This window comes from Fukomys damarensis, unplaced genomic scaffold (assembly GCF_012274545.1).
Source record: "Fukomys damarensis isolate Sample0158 unplaced genomic scaffold, DMR_v1.0_HiC HiC_scaffold_12, whole genome shotgun sequence".
Lineage (NCBI taxonomy): Eukaryota > Metazoa > Chordata > Mammalia > Rodentia > Bathyergidae > Fukomys > Fukomys damarensis.
This window is the reverse complement of record NW_022900924.1, coordinates 6,660,051-6,683,643: the sequence shown is the minus strand read 5'-3', so window position 1 is coordinate 6,683,643 and position 23,593 is coordinate 6,660,051. Positions and strand designations below refer to the sequence as shown.

Below are 23,593 nucleotides of genomic sequence, written 5' to 3'. Positions count from 1 at the left end.
TCTCAGCTACATAGTTAGACCCTGTCTCAAAAAATCAAAAATCAAACAGGAACTCTGAGACTATTATAGCGTGATCTTTTATAATATTTGATTTTTTTTTTTTTTTGTACTGGGGATCAAACTCAGGACCTTATGCTTGCGAGGCAGGCATGGTGCCACTGAGCATTTGATTTGTGCCTTAGAGTATTTGATTTTTAAAAATGGTATGCATATTACCTTTTTTATTTTGAAAATTACAAAGAAAGGGAGTACATCAGCTTTAGGAAACAGTGACTCCTCTAGGATCCTGAAGCTCATATTCTAGAATAGCAACCTTGTTTTTTGCTCTGAAATATTAAAAAACTCTTGCAAAGGACCAAATTGTAGTCATCCTTCTGGGTTCCTGAAGGGTACTTTTGCTTTCACTTGGCCCCTTAACCTTACAAGTGAAATGACAGACTCAGAGGCCAGGTGGCCACCCCGGGTCAGGAAGCCCGTCCGTAGCAGGCCTCCTACCGTAAAGGACAGTATTCAGAGTAGGTGCGACACTAGGCCTTTTGCTCTCTGACAAAAAGCGGGCCTTGATTCTCCTCTGCCCCCAGTGGGACACGGCAGTCTCCCAGTTGGGCCTTCTCTTACTCAGCCTGTGCACCCGTATGGTCCGGTAGCAGAGACTGGGGCCATCGCACACACCCTCATGTCCCTGAAAATGGCTATTTTATTTACTGAAAACTGTCCCAAGCTTGCAGGGCCTATTTCAATTTCTGTTTCTAGGAAAACAATTTCTCATTGGCCCCCACATCCCAAGGGTGGCTGGTCGGACTAAGCTGGGCCATTTTGGGGGAAAAAAATAATCTTAGATATTAGTTCCTCAAAGGGTTGCTCTGCACCACCTACCAGAACCATCTGTTAGGTCACAGAACATCAGGATTACAGCAGATCGTGGTTATCCTTCACTCAGTGGAGACCAAGTATGGTCCTTGCCTCGTCTGCTTATCTTAGCATTAACTGCACCTTCGCTGATGTGACTGTTTGATTCCTGTTCATCTTCTCTTCTGTCTGCCCTCCGTAAACTGGAAATTCCATGAGAACGTGGAACACATCTCATTCAATGCACCATCGTATCTCCAGTACCACCATCTGGCTCATAGAAAGGCTTAGAAAATATTTGTGGACCGACTGGGTGAATGAATACAGCACTTTATCTTACAGGTGAGGGAACGAGGCCCGAGGAGATCAGGTTCCTCTGTGGTAGAGCTGGGGCAAGTAGGCAAGTCTGCTGATCCTCCAGCCAGCCTTCTCAGTGTTGGAGTCGGAAAAGCTTGGAGCCCACTGCGACCGCTGGATCTTTAAGACGGGAAACTGAGGCCTAGAGAGAAGGACTTGCCTAAGATCACAGGAAGAGGCACAGGCTGAGCCAAGCCCCCAGATCTCCTGACTCCCAGCCTAGTGCTCTGTCTTTGTAAAAGCATAGAGAAAACAAAGCTGCTGAGGCTCCTTGCCAAGCCCCTGCAGGAGGTCACATAGCCCAGCGGCTCTCAGAGTTCCTTGTCTATTCTTAGCCTGAACTTTTAGTGACTCTGATCTTAGGCCGCCTTTTTTCCTCCTTTTTCCTTTGCATTTGGCTTGTTGTGTATATGTGGCGTGTGTTTTAAATAAATGGTGCTACGTGTAGGAAACAAACTTCAGCGCAGTCCTGCTTACAGCGGCCCTGAAAAGAACAAACGTGAGAGAAGGGGCCCTGAGAAAACAATCAGCTTCCCTTCCTCTGAAGTGACCCTGTGTCCCAGAGCTGCCCTCTGCTGCCTGTCACAACGCCAGCGCCAGCACGGGTTGAACCGCTCACACGGTAAGGGGGAAATCACCAGAAGGAATTTGCAAGGAGAATTTGCATTGAATGAGGCTGTCAGTATTGGCCACTGAAGCCTTACTTTGGTGCAGACCAAAAATCAGCTCTTCCAAGCTCTCTCCTAAGGGCCACAAGTCATCATTAGCCACCAAACGTGAATGAAAAATCTCTTTTTGTTGTCGTCGTTGTCATTTTTTGTTTGTTTTTTGAGACAGGGTCTCGTGATGTGGTTCAGGCTGGCCTTGAACTCGTTGTGTAGCCCAGCCTGGCCTCAAACTCTCAGCGATCCTCCTGCCTCAGCCTCCCGAGTGCTGGGATCACAGGTGTACACCACCACACCTGGTTCATGAAAGCCTTTTCTAACACAATTCTAATCTTCCAAAGGCTTCCTGCTTCTATCTTCACTTAGCCAAACACATGGCCTGAACAGGGACACAAGAATCTAAACTGCTACTGATCTTCAGTTACTTGGGAAAAGCAAAAACCACGGAGAACGGAAGGTAACTGATGTTACCAATGTGCAGAATGATCCATGAGAACAGGCACGCATCAAGATCAAATGAGGCCGAGGTTTCGCTGGGCAAAGCTAAGTCAAGGAAAATTCAAGGCTCCCTGGAACCAGGCCTCGTGTATTAGCTGTTTATTGCTGTGTATAATGTTGCCCTTTGGGTATTAGTTGTCTATTACTGTGTAAAAAATGACTTTAATATTTAGTGGTTTAAGACAATAAACATGTATTAGCCAACAGTTTCCGTGGGTCAAGAGCCCAGATGCAGCTTAGCTGGGTGCCTCTGGCTCAGGGTTTCTTGAGAGTTTGCACTCAAACTCTCAGCCTAGAGGCCCAGCCAAGACAGAGGGGAATCCAAAGGAAAGCTCACTGAAGTGGTCTTTGGCAGGCCCAAGCCTCTTCTATACACAGCGCTCAGTGTAACAATTGTTTTCCAGCCTTACAGTGGTGTGTTTTTGTTTTTGTTTTTTTTTTGGGGTACTGGGGATTGAACTCGGGTCCTTGGGCTTGTGAGGCAGGCCACCAAACTGCTGAGCTAAATCATCGGCCCTTAAAACCATTGTTTTTTACATTCAGTTACAGCACTCAACAAATTACATGAGATAGTCAAGACTTTATGGAAAGCAGGCTTTGTGTTAGATGATTTTACCCAACTAGAGGCTAGTTTAAGCGTTCTGGGCGCATTTGAGGTCAGCTGGGCTACACTATGCTGTTTGGTAGGTTAGGTATTTTAAATCCATTTTGATTTAACAGTATTTGCAATTTCTGATGGGTTTATTGGGAAGTACCTCTGTTGTTCAATCAAGGAGCACCGACTGATTGATTGACTGATTTGATGTACTAGGGATTGAATCCAAAGCTTTTTTCACTGAGTTACACAGTCTCAGTAGGTCACTCAGTGCCCAGACTGAGACTAAACTTGCGCGGCTCCTGCTGGGAGGATCAGGCAGGCAGCACGATGCCCACCTGCATTTATCTGTTCATCAGAAGCAGTTCATTAGCCTGCATGGAAAGACGCTGAACACCCAAAGGCAGCTGTCACTGGGGACTGTCTTAGCCAGCGGCTTCCTCTAACACCTTCCTGGATGGATAGAGTTTCCATAAGGCCTAGGAAGGGATGTGACTGCAGCCGGGCATTGAGTAGCAGGGTAGAAGGTATCTGGGGAGGTTCACTGGCCCCACATTCAATGGCGATTTCAGCGCCTGTCCAAAGAGTTTTGTTTTTACACTCAGGTTCTTGTCTGTATTCCCTCACTCAACTGCAAGCTCTTGGAAGATAAGATCTATGTCTATTTTACTCTTGCTGACTCTGGGGTTTACAGTCGAGGCTGGCACGTTATAGGTGATCAAGAAAAGCTGTTAACTGAATAAACCCGTGAAGTTAATCTGTAAGGAATAAATAAGGCAGTTACCAGATTTGGTTTTGTATTTCTGACAAAGTTCAAACTCAAGCCCACACAATTAATTTTGGAGCTCCCAACCAAGATATAAATGTTGTCCTTTATTTCTAAGAAATCATTATGCAAATTACCCCGGCACATATCACAGTGGGAAGTTAAGCTTTCATCATAGGCCTACATCCTTTACTCTGATGAAAAGCTCTTTTCTACAGCTTATCACTGGGTGGAGCCTCAGGTCTTGGTATACAGGTAAAAGAAGAAACTTAGCGTCTAAGAGCAGGCAGAGCTGGTTTCTACTCACCTATGGGTCAGGAATCGGAACCTGGTCAGCCCCTGAGCCACACCACCTGTGCCCTTCATGGGCAGGCCAGACGCCTCCAAGAGCTCGGTCTGCACAGTGCCTCTCTGTATAAAGAGAGCCTGTTTGGGGAAAGGGAGAAAAAGAATCAAAATTGTAAGGCGAGTGCACCATTTTGCTAGGGCCATCACCATGAAATGCCGCACACGAAATGGCTAAAACAACAGAAATTCCTTCCTCACAGTTCTGAAGGCCGGAAGTCCAAAGTGAAGGTGTCAGTAGGATTGGCTTCTCCTGAGGCCTCTCTCCCTGGTCTTTCTGCTGTGTCCTCAGACGGCCCTTTCTCTGTGCACATACACCCCTGGGCTCTCTTCTTAGAAGGACACGAGTCCTGTTGAGGCAGGGCCCCATCCTTATGACCACATTTATCCTAATAGCCTCTGTAAAGGCCCATCTTGAAATGCACTCAGCCCGGGAGTTAGGGCTCAGCATATACATTTGGGAGGGGGCACAACTTAGCCCAGAACAGTGGGCAAGCTTTATTGTAAGAGTGCTTCCTGTTCCTTCACCCATGCTCATAAAAAGGAATGATAGTAGGGTGTGGTGATGCACACCTGTAACGCAAGCTATGCAGGAGGCTGAGGCAGGAGGACCCCTATCAATCCCAGCCTAGGCAACTTAGTGGGACCCTGCCTTAAAATAGAACTTTTTTTTTTCTGTATCAGGAATTAAACTCAGGACCTTATGCTTGCCAGACACGGCACGGCACCACTGAGCTAAATCCCTGCCCCAGAACATTTCTTTTAAAGGCTGGGGAAGTAGATCAGTGGTAGAGTGCCTGACTAGCATGCAGTTGAGCCCATGGGCTCAGTTCCCAGCGACACACACACACACACACACACACACACGCACGTGCACGCACACACAGAGGAATGGTAATCTCCCACTTGTGGAAATGATGGTTGATGATTCTTAAAAATTTTTCACCTCATGGTCTCACGTGGCAGCCCACTGCCTCCAAGTTAGCAGAGGTAACAGATGAGGAAACCGACCCGCGAAGTCAGCAGGTTCCCCCCAGCCCCAGTCAGACAGTGGACTCTGGTCTCTGGCTCTCGGGCTGTCATTCTCAGGCTCAGCCTTGGTGTCCCTTGGCCACAAGGGACGGTCTGAGTAGTGTGCCCGCTTAGATTTGAACTGCCCATTTCTTCCTCCTGCCCTTCTCCAGCAAAACTTACCCGCCGTTCAAAGTTCTGCCATGAGATTTCAATGCGCCAGCCAGCGAGATAAACTGATGATTAGTAACAAACTGTATTTATTGGAAAATACCTGGGTTATTACTCAGGAAGCATCTTGGCCAAATAGATCCTGGTCAAACAGTATGATTGCTGTGATGTATAGCTTGAAAAATAATGTTAGCCAAAGTTATATAAAATAGATGCTTTTATTATCTGTTTTCCAGCTAAAGAAACAGAGGCTGGAGAGCTACACCAGTGTTACTCAGCTGAGTAGCAGAGGTGGGACTCGAACCCCACATTGTGTGTACTTTTGACTATATCCTGCTTTGCAGCCAAGTGACGCTAGTCATCTCAGAATCATTGGTTCCCCTGAAGTTCTCCTTTAAATATTTAAAGATTAAGCTTGGTTCCTGCTGCTGTACTTTACCCTGATCTATCTCACGTGAGCTCTCACAGTGGTTGGACTTCAATCTCAGCTCAAGCCCTGCTTAGCCTGATGACCACAAACTTTTCTTTTCCGGTACCGGGGATCGAACTCGGGTCCCCGCGCTTGCAAGGCAGGTGGTGGAACCTCTGAGCTAAATCCCCGGCCCAAGCTTTTCTTTTCATGAGATTTTGTCTTTTCATCTGTGAAACTGAAGCACTGAATGGGGCCATTTTCCAGTCTAATAAACTGATTGTGTTTATCTTCTCTGTCATTTGTTTAAGAAATATTTATTGGGCCGAGGATGTAGTTCAGTGGTAGAAGGCTTGCCTAGCATAGGTAAGGTTCTGGGTTCCCAGTACCGGAAAGAAAAGGAAAAAGAGAGGGCGGCAGGGAGGGAGAAAGGAAGGAAAGAAGAGAGAAAAGAAAGAAGAGAGGAAGGAAACCTTGGAAACCTTGAGCGCTTGCTATGCTCAGGCTCTGTGCTAGGCACTAAGACAGAGCAGTAAAGGAGACAGGCAAGGTTCCTGCCCTTGGGGAGTTTACTTTCTTACAGGTTAGGAAACCCTTGCCACCACCTAGTTAATTCCTTTTAGAGAGTGAGAAGTGAGTCACAGGGAGAGCCTTACCCAGAATCGAAAAACAAGAAGTAGCAGAAAAGGGATTCGGCATGTTGGGTCTTTTCGTTCCTCGTTTGGAGTGTTTTTCTTCCAACGAATCTTTGTGTTGTGAGTTCTCTTGGAGCAAGGTTTGTCTCAGCTTGCTAAAGGTCCTGTACCTCCGAGGAGTGTTTATTTCTGAGGTCTGGCACGGCCCTTTGCTGCTGCCGCTAGTACAGACCGACCACAGAACTTGTCTCACACGCCACACTCATGGAATCACCGTCTTTATATCTTGAAACAGAAATTCCCCAGTTTGTACTGATTTCCAAGATTTATTTTTGAGACAGGGTCTTGCATTAGAGGGCAGGCTAATCTTGAACTCACTCACTATGTAGCCCAGGCTGGCCTCAGATTTGTGGTGATCCTCTTGCTTCGGCCTCCCAAATGTTGGGGTAACAGGTGCGGGCCACCACACCCTGAGTCCGGGGAACTTTAAGGCACAGAGATACAACCAAAGTAGGACTCCCAGAGTTCTAGTCCTACTAGTGCAGGCATCCCTGCTCTGCCCCGTCCTTTCGTCCTGCTGGAAGCTAGAGTCTCTTTCCGCCACCGGATGGTGTGTTTCTGGTGCTCCTCACTACATTTCTGCCCCCTTGCTCTTTTTCAAATTAGCGCTTGAAGAACTGGCTGTAGACCCAGGCCTGCTCAGCTATTTTATTTATTGTACTTGCCCATGAGACCTTTACCACTCTTGGAATCTGGTTTCTCGAGGGGAGGCAGCTGAAACTTGGATTCTGTGACTTCCGGGGGCAGCAGTCAGCACTGGGTATGCTCAGCCTACGCTGCTTTCGGAAGGAAAACACCTTCCTGCGCGTACTGTGCACACCCACAACTGCTCACAACATCCAGCACCAGCAGCTTGACATCACACGTGGCACATCCTGTTCACACTGCTGGTGTTCAGCGCATTTGCTTCACCACCCTTCACCTTGCCCATGTTCTTTCACCCTATAATTTATTAAAGTCATACAGGCACATATTTTAAAAAGTAAATCTGCGAGGCATGGCGGTGCACGTCTGCGTGCGACTGACTGGGCAGACTGAGGTCTGGCACAAGTTCGAGGCCAGCGTGGGCATCTCAGCAAGGCTGTCTCCAAATAAAAAAACAAAAGCACTGCGGGAGTAGCTGGGTGGCAGAGCGCTCACCTAGCATATGCAAGGCCTGCATTCCTTCCTCAGAACATCAAGGGAAAGGGGAAGAAAGGGAACTCTTTCTGTAAGGCTTGCTGAGCCAAAAGTGGTTCTCAGCCTCCTACCCACCCTGTTTCCCTTTCCCTAGAGGAACCACTTTCAACTTGTTTAACTAATTCTTTTGGAATTTACTTATCTCTAAATGACATGTTTATATTGCCGCTTCCTGAAGTTTCAGTTTAGGCGTTAGCCGTTGATTTCCCACTGTGAGAAATAAGGATCTAGCTACTTTTTTTTTTTTTTGTACTTGTACCCTCTACACCTACATACCCTCCTCACAATTCCCTTGCTTCCAATATAGTTATAGTTCGATTTTTCGCTAGATCAATAGTGTATTCATTATTGTGAAAATGAAAATGTAAGTCAAAGCTAAACCTTTCGTTAGATGATGATTGCTTTTGCTTCCCAACACCCTTTTTTTTCAATTATCTTGTTTTTCAATGCACTTATGTTTCTAAGGTCTTCTCACGAATCACTCATCACCTAGACACTGCCAGTTATCTTGTGCTCCTCTCCAAGTGCTCTTCTTGGGAAGGTTTTTTTGGGGTCTCCCTCCTGCCCTGCCACCCTGGAACTTCCTGTCAGCATCATCCGGGGATTCCCTTTCCTCCTTCCTGTGTTGGGTTGCCTGTTTCCTGGATCTCCTGTTTTTTGTTTTGTGCTTTCTCCCCTTCCCTTTGTGTACGTGTGTGGCATATATCCTTCAAGAGTTTCCTGAGAGTGCACGGGAGATAAACTCTTCCAGATCCTGAGTGCTTGAAAATGCGTTGAACACTCAAGAGTTGAATTCTAGGTAAGAAGTCACTTTGCCTAAGAACACGAATAGCACAGTGCGTTGTCTTCCAGCTCCCAGTGCTGCTGTTGAGGAGGCCAAAGCCATTGTGATTCCTGATTCTGCCTTTGGCTTTGCAGGATCTCTCTGTCCCCGGTATTAAGACATTTACCAGTGATACCCTTGATGTAATGGCCACCCAGTGGTCCTTTAATTCTTCACAGTCGCGTCCTTTGGTTCTGGAGTGTTTTCTTGACTTATTTTCTTACTTTTGTTTTGTTTTTAAAATTCTTATTTAGACATTGGGATGAACATCTCGTCTGTCTTCCTTCCCATTTCTGGGTCTGTCTTTTTGTTCTACTTTCCGGGAAATTTCTTCCATCTGTCTTCTAACCCTCCATTAAGTATTTAGTTTCTGATGTCATACTTTTCTTCCCAAGAGCTCCTATTATAGATTTTGCTAAAACAAAACAAAACCCTTGTCATGGAGTTTTAGCTATACGAAATAAAACGCTTGTGCTTAGTTTGTTATTTTTAACCCAGTATCTCTGTATGGCTAGTTATTTAGTATTTCTGATTGCTACATTTTGGGTTTGAATGTCCCCCTTAGCCCATTTATTAAAGGCTGGGTCCCCAGCCCATGGCACTATTGGGCGGCGGGGAGCCCTTAGGAGATAAGATCTTAGGTCATTGGGGGGTTGCCTTCAAAGAGGACTGTGGGATCCTGGTCTCATCTCCCTTCTCTCTGTTGCTTCAGTGCAGTGAGGTGCACAGGCCTCCTCTGCCATGCACTCCCACCCTAATGTACGGTGCCTCCACAGACCCAAACGGATGTAGCCAAGGGGTCACTGACTAATACTTCTAAAACTATAAGCCAAAACAAAACTTTCCTCTTTGCAAGTTGATTATCTTCAGAAAACCTAACTGACACACCAACATTATTCTTCTATCAAATCCCTCTAAACTTTCATAATGGTTTCATATCAGTTAAGGCATTTGACTCTCACAGCCTAACTGTTTATCTTGGGATCTCATTCAATCCTGCCAACTTACAGAGAGAAAACCTGATTCTGAGAAAGGTGAGGTGTCATTCCAGAAAACACTTGTTTCTTCCAGAACTTCCCAGAGGCATGTGAGATTTGGCAGATACATAATACTAGTTTTGAAGAGTTTTCACTCTTAAAAAAAAAAAAAAAAAGTATTACTGAGGTGTAACTGACTGCTACAGTTTTAACCAGCTTGGGACAATGTTGGGAGGACAGAGGAAGTAAGTAAGTCATTGGGGGTATGGCTTTGAAGGGACCGCGGGGATCCCGACCCTTCTTTTTTTTTTGATACCGAGGATCAAACTCAGGTCCTTGCACTTGCGAGGCAGGTGGCGGCACCACTGAGCTAAATCCCTGGCCCTACCCTTCTTCTCCCTTTGTTTCTTGGTCACCATGAAGTGAGCAGCCTACTGTCACACACGTTCCCACCATGAGGTACTGTACCGTACCATGATGTGCCCAGAGCCATGTGGCCAAACGACCGTGGACTGAAATCCCTGAAACAATGGCCAACACAAACCTTTCCTCTTTAGAAGCTCATTTATCTTGTTTTTGTCACAGTGATGGAAATCTAATATACTGCTATAATAATCTGCACATATTTAAGGTATATGACTTGGTATATTTTGACACATATATTCCCTCCTGCAGCCATCATCAAAATCAAGATATTGATCACCCCCGAAGTTTTCTCATGGCCCTTGGCAATTTCTCCCTCCTGCCTCCTCCCAGCCCAACACAGACCACCACACATCTGCAATGTAATCAGGCAGAATGATCTCTCTGTCTCTCTGTCTCTCTGTCTCTCTGTCTCTCTCTCTCTCTCTCTGAGACATGGTCTTGCCAAGTCCTAAATTGCCTGGGCTGGGCTCAAATTTTTGATCCTCCTGTCTCAGCCTCCCAGAGTGCTGGGATTGCAGGTATGTGAACTATACCTTTCTGGCTCTTTTTTTTTTTTTTTTCCTTTCTTCACATGTCTATTATGGCCGCTTTGGAGGCCACACCTGCCTGTTCAGGTGGAAAGTCTACACCTGCACCGCCCCCTCTATAGCCTTTCTGTTCTATACGCTGTTCATCTTTCCTCTTTCACCTTCAGGGGGTACAAGTCTTCAAGGCTCTTGTCTTCTCTCCATCGGAACCTAATCTCAGGGACGGACCAATTTACTCTGTTCATACCGAGGAGACCGATATTTTCTTACTTAATTTATTTATTGTGCAGGGCTGGGGTTGAACTGAGAGCCTCACGCATGCTAGGCAAGCACTCTGCCACTGAGCCACATCCCCAGCCCCCGATACGATTGCATCTGTGTTGCTTGAGTGCTTTCATGCGGCATTTATACAATGTCATAGGGAACAAAAACCTACATTTGGCTTTTGCCAAAGAAGTAAAGCGCTAATGGCGGGTCTCCAAGCATGAGCAGATAAGTCTGAAAGAGCTTTTTGACAAGGGTCTCCCTGAACCTCTAGAATCACGCCATAACGGGATCCTCAGAGAAGACTGACCTGGTCTGCAGACAGGCAGAATAAACTGAAATCCTCTCTGGTCCTATGCACAAGTTTGGTTTCCTGAAATGCCAGCCATGGGAGAGCTAAGAAAAGAACTTGCTGGCCTTCCTTCCTTTTGGTCTCTTTGGCAGAACAAACAATCCTGAGTAGATAAAGGTCAGCGAGGTGGAGAGTTTAGTTCTTACAGCTTTGGTCTGAGTGAGATGAGGTCCCAGAGGAGGCCACAGACAGCCAGATTGAAGTCTAAGGTGACAGCGGCCCATGGACCCACAGGCAAACCAGGTGGGCTCAGGACGTGCCTTGCTTATCTCCTTTCTCGTTTTCACATTCAACCTTCACAGCATGGTGGAGCGAGGAATGGGAACTATCTCTCAATTTATAAAATGAGAGAAGAGGGGCAGCAGAGCCTGTTCACCTTCACAGCCGTTCTCAGTTTCAGTGCTGCCCACCCACTCCAGGCCACCTGCCTGCCCACGTCAGGAGCGTGGAGGTGTGAAAGCTTGGCCATGGGTGGAGGAAGGGCGGGAGGGGAGCCGGGTCCTTAGCTCCCCACCATTGTTCGCCCCTTCATCCCTGTGTGACCCATCCCCCGGTTTACCATTGTTCTCCAGGGCCTGCTTGGAAAAGCACTCAACTGGGGAGGGGAGGACAACTGCAACCGTCCCAACAGTCTGCAGGAAGGGAACCATCAGACGTTTTCCTTGCCGGAAGAGGACCTGATCCACACAGAGCTGCAGGGAAAGAGGGGAGCCCCACAGGCAGGCCATCTGGCTCAGCTGAAGGGTGGGCCAGGCATCTTCCCCTCTTCATGGTCCTCTCAGGTCTTGAACTGAGGGAGGCCCAATCAGGGCGGTAGGCGGAGGAGTTGTGCAGAACCCAGGAAAGGCATGGTGAAGCCTAAGCCCCAGGAAAGGGTACAGGGAAGAGATTTTAGAGACAAATTTGGTCAACTTCAGTGTTTTGTCAGGGCTGGTGCTCCTGCCTCCAGGGACCCCAGCCTGCCTGCTGGTCCGTCTATGCCAGAGAACTCTGACCCCAGAGCCCCACACGACAGAAGGCAGGAAAAGGAAGCAAAGCTTTCAGAGTTCTGCTGTTGGTATAAGGCTAGCATCGCCTCACCGCCATGCTTGATGACCTTCACTGGCACTCTCAAAACAAATTACTTACGAATCGAACATCGCAAAATCCTCTTAGCAAGAGGGCAGGTATTTCTCTGTCCTGATAATAATAGAAAAGTAATAATTTCTCATGTATTTAATACCCCGCTAGTTTATTATCCTTTATTTCATCTGACTCGTTACTAAGCTCACAAAATAGCCAATAATTGTTGACAATTAATGGACAAGAAAACTGTGTCACAGAAAGTTTGACTTAACGAAAATCACTCAGCATTTCACAAGCTAGGAGGGACTGTAGAAGCCTCTGAGACCAAAGCTGTCCAGAGATATCTGCTGGACAAAGTCCCATGCTGGCAGTGGAATCCAGTCTCTAGTTGCCACTTTTGAGATTATCTGTGGCCTCGCATGATGTAAGGAAGTCAAGGACCAGGGTTTTTATTCTAATTCTGTTAGAACTGCTATAGGAACTTAGCATGATTCAGCTTGGTCGGAGCTCATTTTTCTCCTCTGTAATGTCAGAAATAAAAGGACTCAGGGATGTTTTAGAAGGAAGCAGCATTGAAATCATATCAGTAAAAATTGTTGGGCTAAAATGGGCATGGTTGTGCACACCTGTGTTCCCAGCACCCTGGAAGGCTGAGGTAGGAGGACTGCAAGGTAGAGCCCAGCCTGGGAAACTTAGTGACTTAGTTCGACCCTGTTCAAAAATTTGAAATAAATAAATAAAGGCTGGGGAAGTAGCTCGGTGCAAAGGCTCTGGACCGAATCCCCAGTACCACGAACAAAACGGATTAAAAATAAGGAAAAGGTCAGTAACCATGAGCGTGGCACAAACAGTAGAAATTCAAAGCATAATCTGGACATCGAGGAGTTTAACGTGGGAGTGTAGAACAGGTGTCGATACATCAAAAGTTCACTCACTTTGCTCTCTGTGTGATGGTTCCTTAAAGGAGCAAAGCACGCATAACTGTCCCATGTCTATGAATCACTAAAGAGTCAAAGCCTTGCTTCAGATTTTTTCGTGTTATCGTGACATCAGAATATCCTCATGCCTGTTTGTTGCTGCTGCTGTTATTTGCTGTGGGTCTCATTCTGCTTTTTTCAGGACTGGAAATTGAACCCAAAGCCTCACACATGATAGGCGAGTGCTCTGCACTGAGCTACATCCCCAGGCCTCTTTATTTTCTAAGACAAAAATCTCACTAAGATACCCAGACTGGCCTCGGCCTCGTGAGTAGCTAGGATTTTTGCCTGCATCTTAAAAAATACAGTATGCACGTGACTTGACTGACTATCGAGGCCCAGAAATGGAAAAGCCCGGGTCGACTTTAGTACGTGTCATTTACTTATTTATTTCCTATATCCTCGCTACCATTTTAAAATCATTGCCAATTAGTTGGCTGACTGAAATATGTTTGAATTCTCATATATGCAGATATATTTAATCTCACAAAGTGATTAGTAGGCTCTCGTTCATTTTCGTGTTTATTGGTTATTTAGGTTTCTTTTCTGTAGAGTATCTGATCATATCAATCCCTATTTATCTAATGTTTCCTTTCACAGGGGCTATACTTTATGGACACCGATCCTTTATTGCTTTTATGCCTTGCAGATAACCTTCTCCTAGCCTGTGTCCTGTCTTTGGATGTTCTATGTATTGTTTTTATTGAAAAATGTAAAATTAGGATTAGTCAAAAGCAAACAAAAATCTGTCCTGTCCAGAGATCATAAAGATACCCTCTCCCCCTGCACCACTGAGAGCTTCACTCCAATCTTTAAAGTTTCCATTTTTAATTTTTGAGACAAGGGCCTTGCTAAATTGCTAGAGCTGGACTTGAACTCTTGGCCCTCCTGCCTCAGCCTTCCAGAGTTCTAGGATTACAGGCAGGTGCCACCAAGACTGGCATGAAGATATTTTCTTTTTTGGTACCGGGAATCGAACTCCAGACCTTGAACTTGTGAGACAGGCAGTGGAACCACTGAGCTAAATCCCCTGCCACATGAAGATATTTTCTAAAGTGTTAAAATTCTTTGTCTTACCTTTATTTTGTTTTCAGTTCTACTTTCCTGTATAAAAACCCTAGACCATTTAATGAATACTCCATCTTTTTTCTGTGGATTATAACCTGACCTCTGCCACATCCCACATTCCCATACAAGGTTTTTTTCCTGTCCTCTTCACTTTGTGTGTTTACTTATTTCTGCACTGCACTGTTGTAATGACCTTGACTTTAGATATCTGGTAGGGCAAATCTTTTTTTTTTTTTGGTACCGGGGATCGAACTCAGGTCCTTGCGCTTGCAAGGCAGGCCACCGAACCGCTGAGCTAAATCCCTGGCCCTTAGGGCAAATCTTTACATTCTTCAAAAGGAAGAAAACTGTCGTGCCTTTTCTTGATACCTTTTCTCTTTATATGACTACTGGAATTCAAATTATCAAGTTTTAGGAAAAATACACATTTTAAAAGATTGCACTTGATTTTTGGATTGATTTGAGGAAAAGTGCCAGTTTTATAGTATCAGTTCTTCCCACCCATGAATGTGGCATTTTTCATTTATCTAAGTCTGATTTTGTTCATGTGTATATGGTACCGAGGATCAAACCAGGGCCTCGCGTATATGTGCAAGCTACACTCCCAGCCTGCAGTGCTCTTCCTTGCTCTTGGGAGGCAGGCACAACAGTGCCACTGAGCTGAATCCCCGGCCCTTCTTTTTAGGCACATATCTGTTAGATTTATCTGTAGGCATTTCACTTTTATAACTATTATAAAGTATATATTTTCAGTCATTTATTATAATATTTTTTGCTGCTATATAGAAATGCTGTTGATTTTTAAAATACTGATCTCATACCCAACAGTTTTGGTAAACTCACGTAAATTTCAATAATACTTCAAAGACTTTTAAAATTATTTTTATATAAATAGCTCAGCTGTGGGTAATGCCACTTTATTTCCTCTCCTGGCCTTGTATCTTTTCTTTTCCACTAGGGTCTATAGGACCATTGGTACTATATCAAATAGAATATAATGGGTTTGGTTTTAATTAGAAACAGAAGGCTTCTAATATTTCACCAATGAACATGTTTATTATGGGGTTTTGAAAAATAGCCTTCATTGGGTTAAGAAAATGTCTTTATATATAGTTTGCTAAGAGTTTTTACTTTGAATGGGTATTGACTTTAAGAATTAGAGTCATTAGAATTAGAAAGTTGTGTGCACACAACTGTAATCTCAGTGTTCAGGAGGCTGAGGCAGGAGGATCACCCTGAGTTCAAGGCCAGCCAGAACTACATAGTGAGACCCTGCTTCAAAACAAACAAACAAACAAACAAACAGAAAGCATCCATCAAATCTCATCATCTTATAGCGGAAGACACAGGAACTCAGAGAAAGAAACTCATTTTTCTAAAATCATATAAAGTTTGACAGGGCTGGGGATAAAGGACTTTGCCAGAACACTTCTAAATTTTCATGGCTTTTCTAGTGTTCTGTCATTGTACCTCCACAACAACCCTACAAGGAGAGTACTGCTTACTGCCTCCATTTTATGGGTCCAGAGAGATTACATCATGAGTCATGTGACCCGGCAGAGCTGGGTCTAGAACCCAGCCTTTGGACTCCTAGACCAGGACCCCTCGTAAAATTTCTTTTGTTCTATGCCCCACGTCTGCTGACCCATCTGCTTATCAGCCTGAAATAAAAGGATCTCCTGAACCACACATTCAAAATCATTATTTCACAAGACTCTAGCAGTGTCATCGCAGGCGTGCCAAAGAGATGCCCCATTTGCAGACAGTCCCCAGGGGGCAGCCATGAAGGCTTTATGATCCCTGAGCGGCCTTGGTGCCTGGGATACCCAAGACCAGGATAAGCCCACAGTCTCTAAGAATGTTCTCCGGTGCTAAAATCTTTGTCAACAGGATCAGGATAATAAAGTCCTTAAGAGCCTCCCTCAATGTCCCCACAGGAAGGGGCTCTACTGTCCCTTCGACTGGTGGCCCTTTCCACCCCACCCCCATATCTCTGAGAAAGCTGTTTCCTCCACCGGCGCCCTGTTTTGCCTGTGCTATTTGTGTCTGCTTCTAACAGCTGGCCCCAGCCTGGCAGCCCCTAGCTCTGAAGATTATCCAATTATCCCATTAGCCCAGCATGTCCTTCCTTCCTCCAGAGCTATTAGCTCCTCCATCTCCATCTCCCTCTCCCTCTCCCTCTCTCTCTTCTAGGCCTGGTCCATAGCCTCCTTTGCTCCTTCCTTAGCCAGGCATAGGCTGGGTCAGTCCCCAGTCACGGAGACTCAGGAGACCAGAAGTAGAAGGGATTTAGGTGCTCATCTTCTCCAGACAAGGAAACTTGCCTTTGATACCCCGAGTCACATGACTGCTGCTGTTACAGCAGACCACAGAGCCCAGGTCTCTGGACTTGAAGTAATGTCCTCAGCTTGTCCCGTCAGCATGCCTTCTCAAGTGCTTGCTAGCGTGAGCCCAGGAGGGAAGAGATACTGTTCCCATCCCACCCTCTGGACTCGGGAGTTGAGATTAGAATTTATGATCCGGGTGGGGAAATAGAACACACACTGATGAAAACCGTATTACCCAGGAGTGAAGGCACAGCAGTTCAAGAGATGTTGCTAGATGTAGGTAACGGACTTCCAGTCATGAGTGCGAACAGAGCTCAGAGTTGGGGAAGAGGCTTTCTGTAGAGGCTTCAGAAAACTCCTTCATCTTCATGGAGAAGCTTGCTCTTCAGGTAGTCCCCGAACCATGAATTGTGTTTAAAATGAAGCAGATTCAGAGGGACAGAGTCTTAGGCAGAGGCCTGCCTGAAAGGCAGAGGCAGGAAGCAGGTTAAGAGAACAGTGGACCCTTCGGTGTGGCTCACCCCGGTGGTGGTGGGGTGTCTTCCCTACTTTCTCATCACTGAGACACAGTATCTGACACCCGGCACTGTAAGGAGAAGTTTACTGTGACTCACAGTTTGTAGAGTTTCAGTCCACAGTTGGCTGGCTCCAAGGTGTGGTGGCGTAGGCAGACGGGCATGCGGAGGACAGAGAGTTCATGACATGGCAGTGACCAAGGGCGGAGGGAGGGGGCAGAGCCTTCTAGGCCACACCCCCAGTGACTACCCCCTCCATCCAGGCTTTACGTCCCAGTGGTGAGCTAAAGCACTGATGAGTATCAGGCACCCCTGAGCGGGTCACCTCCCCAAAGCTCCCCACAAGTGTGGCTTTGGGGGGACATCGGAATATAAACCATGACAGTGGGGGAGGGGAAGGTGGGTGGTCAGAAACAAGGCCGAGATTAAAACTGCACTCCAGTGAATATCCATCTCAAAGAACGTAGACTTGATCGGAAACATGTTCAGGGTCTACTGTGTACTCCAGAAAAGAGAGGGACATAATCAAAGCAATGCTTTGAAAATATTCATCCGACTGTTTGGGCTGAACAGACGGTGGTAAAAGAAACAAGCACAAGCCAGGCATGGAGGCACATGGCTTTAATCCTGGTGCTTGGGAGGCTGAGGCAGGAGGATCAGTGAGAATTCTAGGCCAGTTTGGACTACATAAGGAGACTCTGGAGGGGAGGATAGAGAGACAGAGGGAGAGCAAGACAGAGAGGTCAGTTTGGAGCTTGTCCACATGGTAGAGAAAATGAAGCCTCAGGGAGCACCATAACTTTTGCAGACAGGAGTAGATGAGCGGATTGCAAAGATGTTTGCACAGAATTAGCCGGACGCAGTAGACTGGACGAGAAGGAAAGGAGAAGAGTCCCCGCCAATGGGCTTAGGGAAACGAGAGGTGACAGCATGAGGTAGGATGGAGGAGGTGATGAGAGCCCTCCGCCACTCACTGGGTGAGAGAGTTTTGCAAAGCTGGCGAAGTCAGCCGAACCTCGTGCTGAAGGTGTCTTCTCCATCCCACACCCTGGCCCTCGGGCTTTTCTGCCACAACTTCACACACTGATGGACAGATGACTGTGCTTTCCCACTAGACAGCAGCACTGCACTTGTGGTCCTGTCATCAGCACAGGCTGCATTTTAGGCCTTTTTAGTCCTTTCTACTGCACCAAGTAATCATCTCCCACCTCTGCCCATAAGATTGATTCAGGTGGTGATGACTTTTTTTTTTTTTTTAATATTGTATCATTCTCTGCTTCCAGTCCCGTCTCATTTTCCTGGCCTGCTTTGAGGAATCGGACTGACAGTTCTGGCCCCAGCAGAGGAGCCATCCTTGCTGGCCTTTCCTTACTGGGGGAGTCCTTGGAGGTGAAGTAGATGCTCAAGGGTCAAGGGCCCACAAGTGGACCAAGCCCCTTCTAGGCCAGTGAGCACCTCGCTGTCCTTGGGACACTCTAAGGACCCAGCCGTGAGTCTCAAATCATTGCACCCTGCTGGCTCCAACAGGAGTTAGTTAATTCTACCAAAGCCGCCGACAGATCGTTGCTGCCAAACCTAGCCGTGTCTTCTGCAATATCCCGAGGCGAGCTTTATCCATCTTCTGGTCTGTCCACTTGCTACCGTAGCTCTCCCCAAGTCTCCAACCATTTCCAGTTTCCAAAACCTCCCTGTATTCATCACCTGCCTTTGGCTACTCATTAGTTCTCTGGGGAATAATTATGCGGTTATCATCTCACAGCAGGCAAGTTCCCAACATTTCTCCGGTTTGTGTTGCTGTAATAAAATGCCTGAGGCTGGGTACTTGTTTATTTAGCTCACGATGTTCGTGGCTCCAACGGCACGGCATTGACATCCTAGGGCGGGATTGGCTCGCGTCACAATATGGCAGCAAATGGCCACACACAGGAGAACCAAGCAGGTGGGGCAGCCCTGCTTCGCCGAACTCTGAATGGAGACAGACAACCCACTCCTACAAAGGACGAGTCCAGTCACATGAGACCCGAAATAATCCCTTCCCGGGACGACACCTCCAAGATCACAGTGGGGAACCCAGTTTCCGGCACGCAAAACTGTGGTGGACATACTCAGACCATATCTAAAACCACGGCATCCACATACGGTCTTACATTTTGCCTTTGATCAGGAAGGGACTGAGGGCTGAGCACGGGACCCACAACCTCCTTTTAGCGGGGGGAATCCCGGAAACTTGAGGATGCTGGTGCTTCTCTCCCAGGCCTGCCCCTTGGAGTTGAGCCAGTGGTGAACTTGGCCCCCAAGGTATCTGCCGTGTCCTTTTGATGAGGAGGCGGCAGGCTGGGTCTCTCTCCTACTTCTCATGACACAATTTGCCTTCTCGGACTTGTGCTGTGCTTCACACGGACCCTCGCTCATTTTTATCTATGCAGCCTGCCGAGGTCATTTTGAAACCTATTTGTTAGTCTAAGCATTCGTTGCATCCCACTTCTGTTCCCCTTTGCCACAGCCCGCACTCTCCTATTTGTTTTGTTTCCAGACTTTCACTAGTAGATGGGAAGCTATGGGTTTGAACACAGGAAATGACCCACAAGCAATATTCCTTGCCCAAGTCACCTGCCAGTTCTACAGCCATCTCTTGGCCTCCAGAGACTCGAGGTTTCTAGGTACTTACTAGCTTACCCTCACACCTGTTGTGTTTCTTCACCTGATGCTATGAAGAATACAGAAGCCAGATCAGCTGCTCCTCCCTTTCTTCCTCCCAGACTCCTTTCCATTCTTACTTTAAGCCCATTGCAACTACTGACTAGTTGCCCTCTTGTGTTCTCTGAACTAAGAATGGATCCGTTATTGCAATAATCATAATAATCTTGGGCATTTATGTTACATATGCCTGTCAAGACCCATGCACATTTATTATCCTGTTTTATCTAAAAAGATATAGCAGCCCAGAAAGTGACTTTCTGATAGTCAAGAAGTCCATGATAAGGCCAGGATTTGAACCTGGTGCTTTGACTCTCTATTCAACACTCAGCCACGCATGGTGGTGATTGGATGGAGCCAGCAGTGGGATTATTTGACATCTCTAAACTAAACTGAAACCCCAGGAGATGGCCTGGAGGATAACTGCAGGATGCCTGGCCTGGTCTTTCCAGCCTCCGGAAAGTTCTGAAAGCGACAGAACGGTTGTGACTTTGGGCTTTGGGATGGAAGTTTCCTAAGAGAAAACTCAGTGATTTCTGAAAGTCTCACCTACTTTTAATGATTCCCAAAATCTCTGAATCTAAACCAGGCTCTACCCCCTCACTCCCCTTTCTAATCCAACTAGAAAATGTGGGTGGATTGAGAAAGAACAGAAAAGAAAGATCAAAACTGTGACAACCCTCTGACAACATTTTAACTTGAAAATTGCCTCCAAATGGATGGTATAATTCCGTGTAGGCAGATGTAAATCAGGTACAGATTTACTGTCATCCCCTTGTTCTTATTTCTCCACAGCAGCATCTCAAAGAGCTGGGGCCCCGGCGATGACCACCACCAGCTTTGGGAAAACCAGCTTGACCTGGCTCTCTGGAAAACCTGCCCTGGCTGCCCCATGGATGTGATCTTTTCCTTCTCTGACCCTCACCAAACTGCATCTGCCTTAATTTCCTAAGTCAATTACTGACTCCCCCTGCATCCCCAGCCCACGCTACATCTCTGGGCACCAGGAGGCATCACTGAGTGACTGGGTGGGGCAGAAAGGACAGGGCTCAGGTCCCAACATTTTCTACTGAGGGCTTCACTGAGTACCAGGTTAAATGGCTGATCCTGCACGTCCTCCACCCCCCAAAACAAAACAAAACAACACTTTCTTCTTCCTCTTCTTTTTTTTTTTTTTTTCCGTTTTTTTGAGACAGGGTCTCACTATGTAGTTGAGACTGACCTGGAATTTACTATGTAGCCCAGGCTGGTCTCGAACTGACAGCGATCCTCCTGCCTCAGCCTCCCGAGTGCTGGGATTACAGGCGTGAGCCACCACGCCTGGCTAACAAAACACTTTCTTGGACAAGGCCAAGAAATGTAAATGGCTCCATGCAAAGCGGTCCCCATGGGCAGGACCTTGCTTTGGTCACCTCCGTTACCTGCCCAGCCTCAGGGTAGCCTCTCCCCTCAGCTACTCTCTGACAGTGGGAGGCAGAACAGGTGGAGCTGCACTTGGCTTCCTCTGGAAGGAGAAAGGGCAGACGCTGGGGATTTAGCTCAGTGGTTCCACCACCTGCCTCGCAAGAGCAAGGACTCAAAATAGATCCCCGGTACCAAAGGGAAAAAAAGAAAGGGCAGAGTGAGAGGTCTACAAAGGTGCTTCGCACACTGGGCCCCATGTTCCCCACATGTGTCTCCTCTCTGAGGCCGTGTGAGTCAACTAACATCCTCCTCCTCCTCCTCTTCTGGCTCTGTAGGCTAACAGGCGCTGTCCTCAGAGTGACAGCTACTGCTAATGATGAGTGACAGCCTTAGGGAGGGGTGCCTGGGGACACAGGAGGGATCGGTACCGGGAGGTACGCCTTACTGACTGGATCAGGGCCAAGGACGGAGCCCCCTGCCTCACAGAGCCCCGGAGTCTCCCCAAGTTCTGTCCTCACTAAGATAACCTCCCATCAGCAGAGGGTGGCACTGTTTGTCCGGCTGAGAGCTTAGGGAAGCCCTGGCAGCCCCACCGAGCTAAGAGCCTTAAGCAGCAGCGTGGCGACTGCACGTTAGGGCAGGATAGGAGCAGTATTCACCGATCTCTGATTTGACCCCTTTCCTGTGACCCCAGAAGCAAGGCAGCCTGCATAGAACCAGCCTACTGTCTGGGCAGCTGGCTTCTAAGATCCCCCTCTTTCCTGGGTCCCCACTGCAGTCGAAAAGAAGGCCAGCTCTCCATTTCTGGGGTGCCATCCACGGGGCGACAGCAGGCCATTCCTTCGTACCCCAGTGTCCCTCACCCTTACCCCTGTCCTGCTATGATTTGTCACCCTACGGTCAGCACACAGGACTGTGACTCAGCCCAGCTCCAAGCCCCTGCTCTGTGGTGAAGGGAAAGGAAGGCCTGGCACGGCGGGGTGGTGAGTAGAGGAGAGGGAAGCGGGCAGGAAGGAGCCAGAACCAAGCCTAAGCCTAACCAGCCTACTCCTGGACTGCACTGTGACCCAGCCACTCCTGCCCTGGACGTGGATCTCCGGTGGGGTCTGTGTATTCAGGAAAGAACATTTGAAACATTTTATCCACTTCCAGCCTTTTGAGAAGAGCAGGGAGAGAGCAGCCGGGCCCTGCCATAGCGCCCCTGCAGCCTGGCCCAGTGCGGATGGGGCCAGACAACGTCTGTCTCAGGCCGAGCAATTGCTCGTGTTCTTCTCCAGTCTTCCCACCTCCCCCGTGGGCACTCAGCCTTGCTGAGGCGGGCACTGGATACGAGTGTGCTGTCTTGGGGTCAGAGGAGTGACGTGCGCGTGTGTCTCTGAGCCTGCGCACTCACACTCAGGGCCAGCTCACAATGGGAGCCCATGTGGGGTGGGGGTGGGGACGGGACGCTGGACCGCTGGGGACCCAAGAAGGCCCGGGCTCCAGAGCTGGGCTGGGGCTGGCCCTGAAAGGACTTGGGGTGCACTTGTCCCCGGAAGCCTTTCTAATGCCCTGACCCTCCTCTCCTTCCCAACCCCAAAGCCTGCACCTTGGAGGCCAGCATCCAAAGCTCAATTCCCAAGGCCTTGGGAAAAGACTGGAACAAGGGTGCTTCTTTCTTCCCTGCCTTTGTGGTTCTCTTTCTAGAATGTTCCCCACTGATTGGTCATGAGGACTAAGGGCATCCTTACTGGTGGCCCCCTCAGCACGCCCAGGCCACTGCCTCACACGCAGTGAGCAGGAGGGAGGGAAGCCGTGTGGTGGGCGAGTTAACCCAGTGTCTCTGGCAAAGGGCTCAGGCTTTGGGCCTGCTCAGAGCTTCCCAGATGGTTCTCTTGCTCTGACGGATGGATTTTTTTTTTTTTAATTTTAGGATTTATTGAAAGAAATAAAATTATATTAAAAATATAGAGTAATCTCACAAACAAAAGCCAGGAACAAAAAGAACAAGTTAGTGCTTTTTCCTGAGAGGCTGATCTAATTAGCTGTAGAATGGACTTTTTCTTTCCTACCTTTTGTCAAACAAAAATTACTTGTCCTATTTCTAAGGCATCAAAAAGCACCAAGTGCTAAATGCGTTGTTCAGGTACAAAGTTTCAGCCCTCTAATGGGGATTAAGAAACACCAACTTTCCTTTCTTTTAACGTCAAATTATACATACTCCTCTACTTTCTACGTAAACTTGAGAATTTTACACTCATGACCTGAATTTTAAAAATCGTGTCTTATTTTATAGTCTTACTCGTTTTCGGTGAGAATGTCCACTGCATGTGAACTTGCATCCCAGTTCAGGGGCTTGAAAGGGGCCTGACCGGAAGAGCTGCTCCTGTCGCCATCTGCGGCCTCAGCCAATCAAAGGGCACTATCCCGACTATCCCGGATGCAGCTAGCAGTTTACCCTGCAGCCTAATCCCTAACCGCTGGACCTGATGCAAAGCAGGTCAAATCCGAATGGTCCATAAATCACAAACTCACAACAAGTTACAATAGTCACTTTACAATTCCCAAAGCTCTAAACTTACTCCTGTCACTTGATTTCTCTCAATTTCTGTCCTCCTGGTTTTTGGTAGTTATATCTACCAAACTAAAAAT

General features: G+C 47.3%; 1 long non-coding RNA gene across 1 annotated transcript; it reads right to left on the bottom strand.

Moving 5' to 3' along the window:
- Nucleotides 1-404: 404 nt before the first annotated feature.
- Nucleotides 405-23,334, bottom strand: LOC104848118. Its single transcript, XR_776318.1, has 3 exons — nucleotides 23,244-23,334; nucleotides 4,038-4,156; nucleotides 405-1,348 (listed from the first exon to the last, which is right to left on the bottom strand). It is a non-coding gene; the product is annotated as an uncharacterized LOC104848118 (long non-coding RNA).
- Between the last annotated feature and the right edge of the window lie 259 nt (nucleotides 23,335-23,593).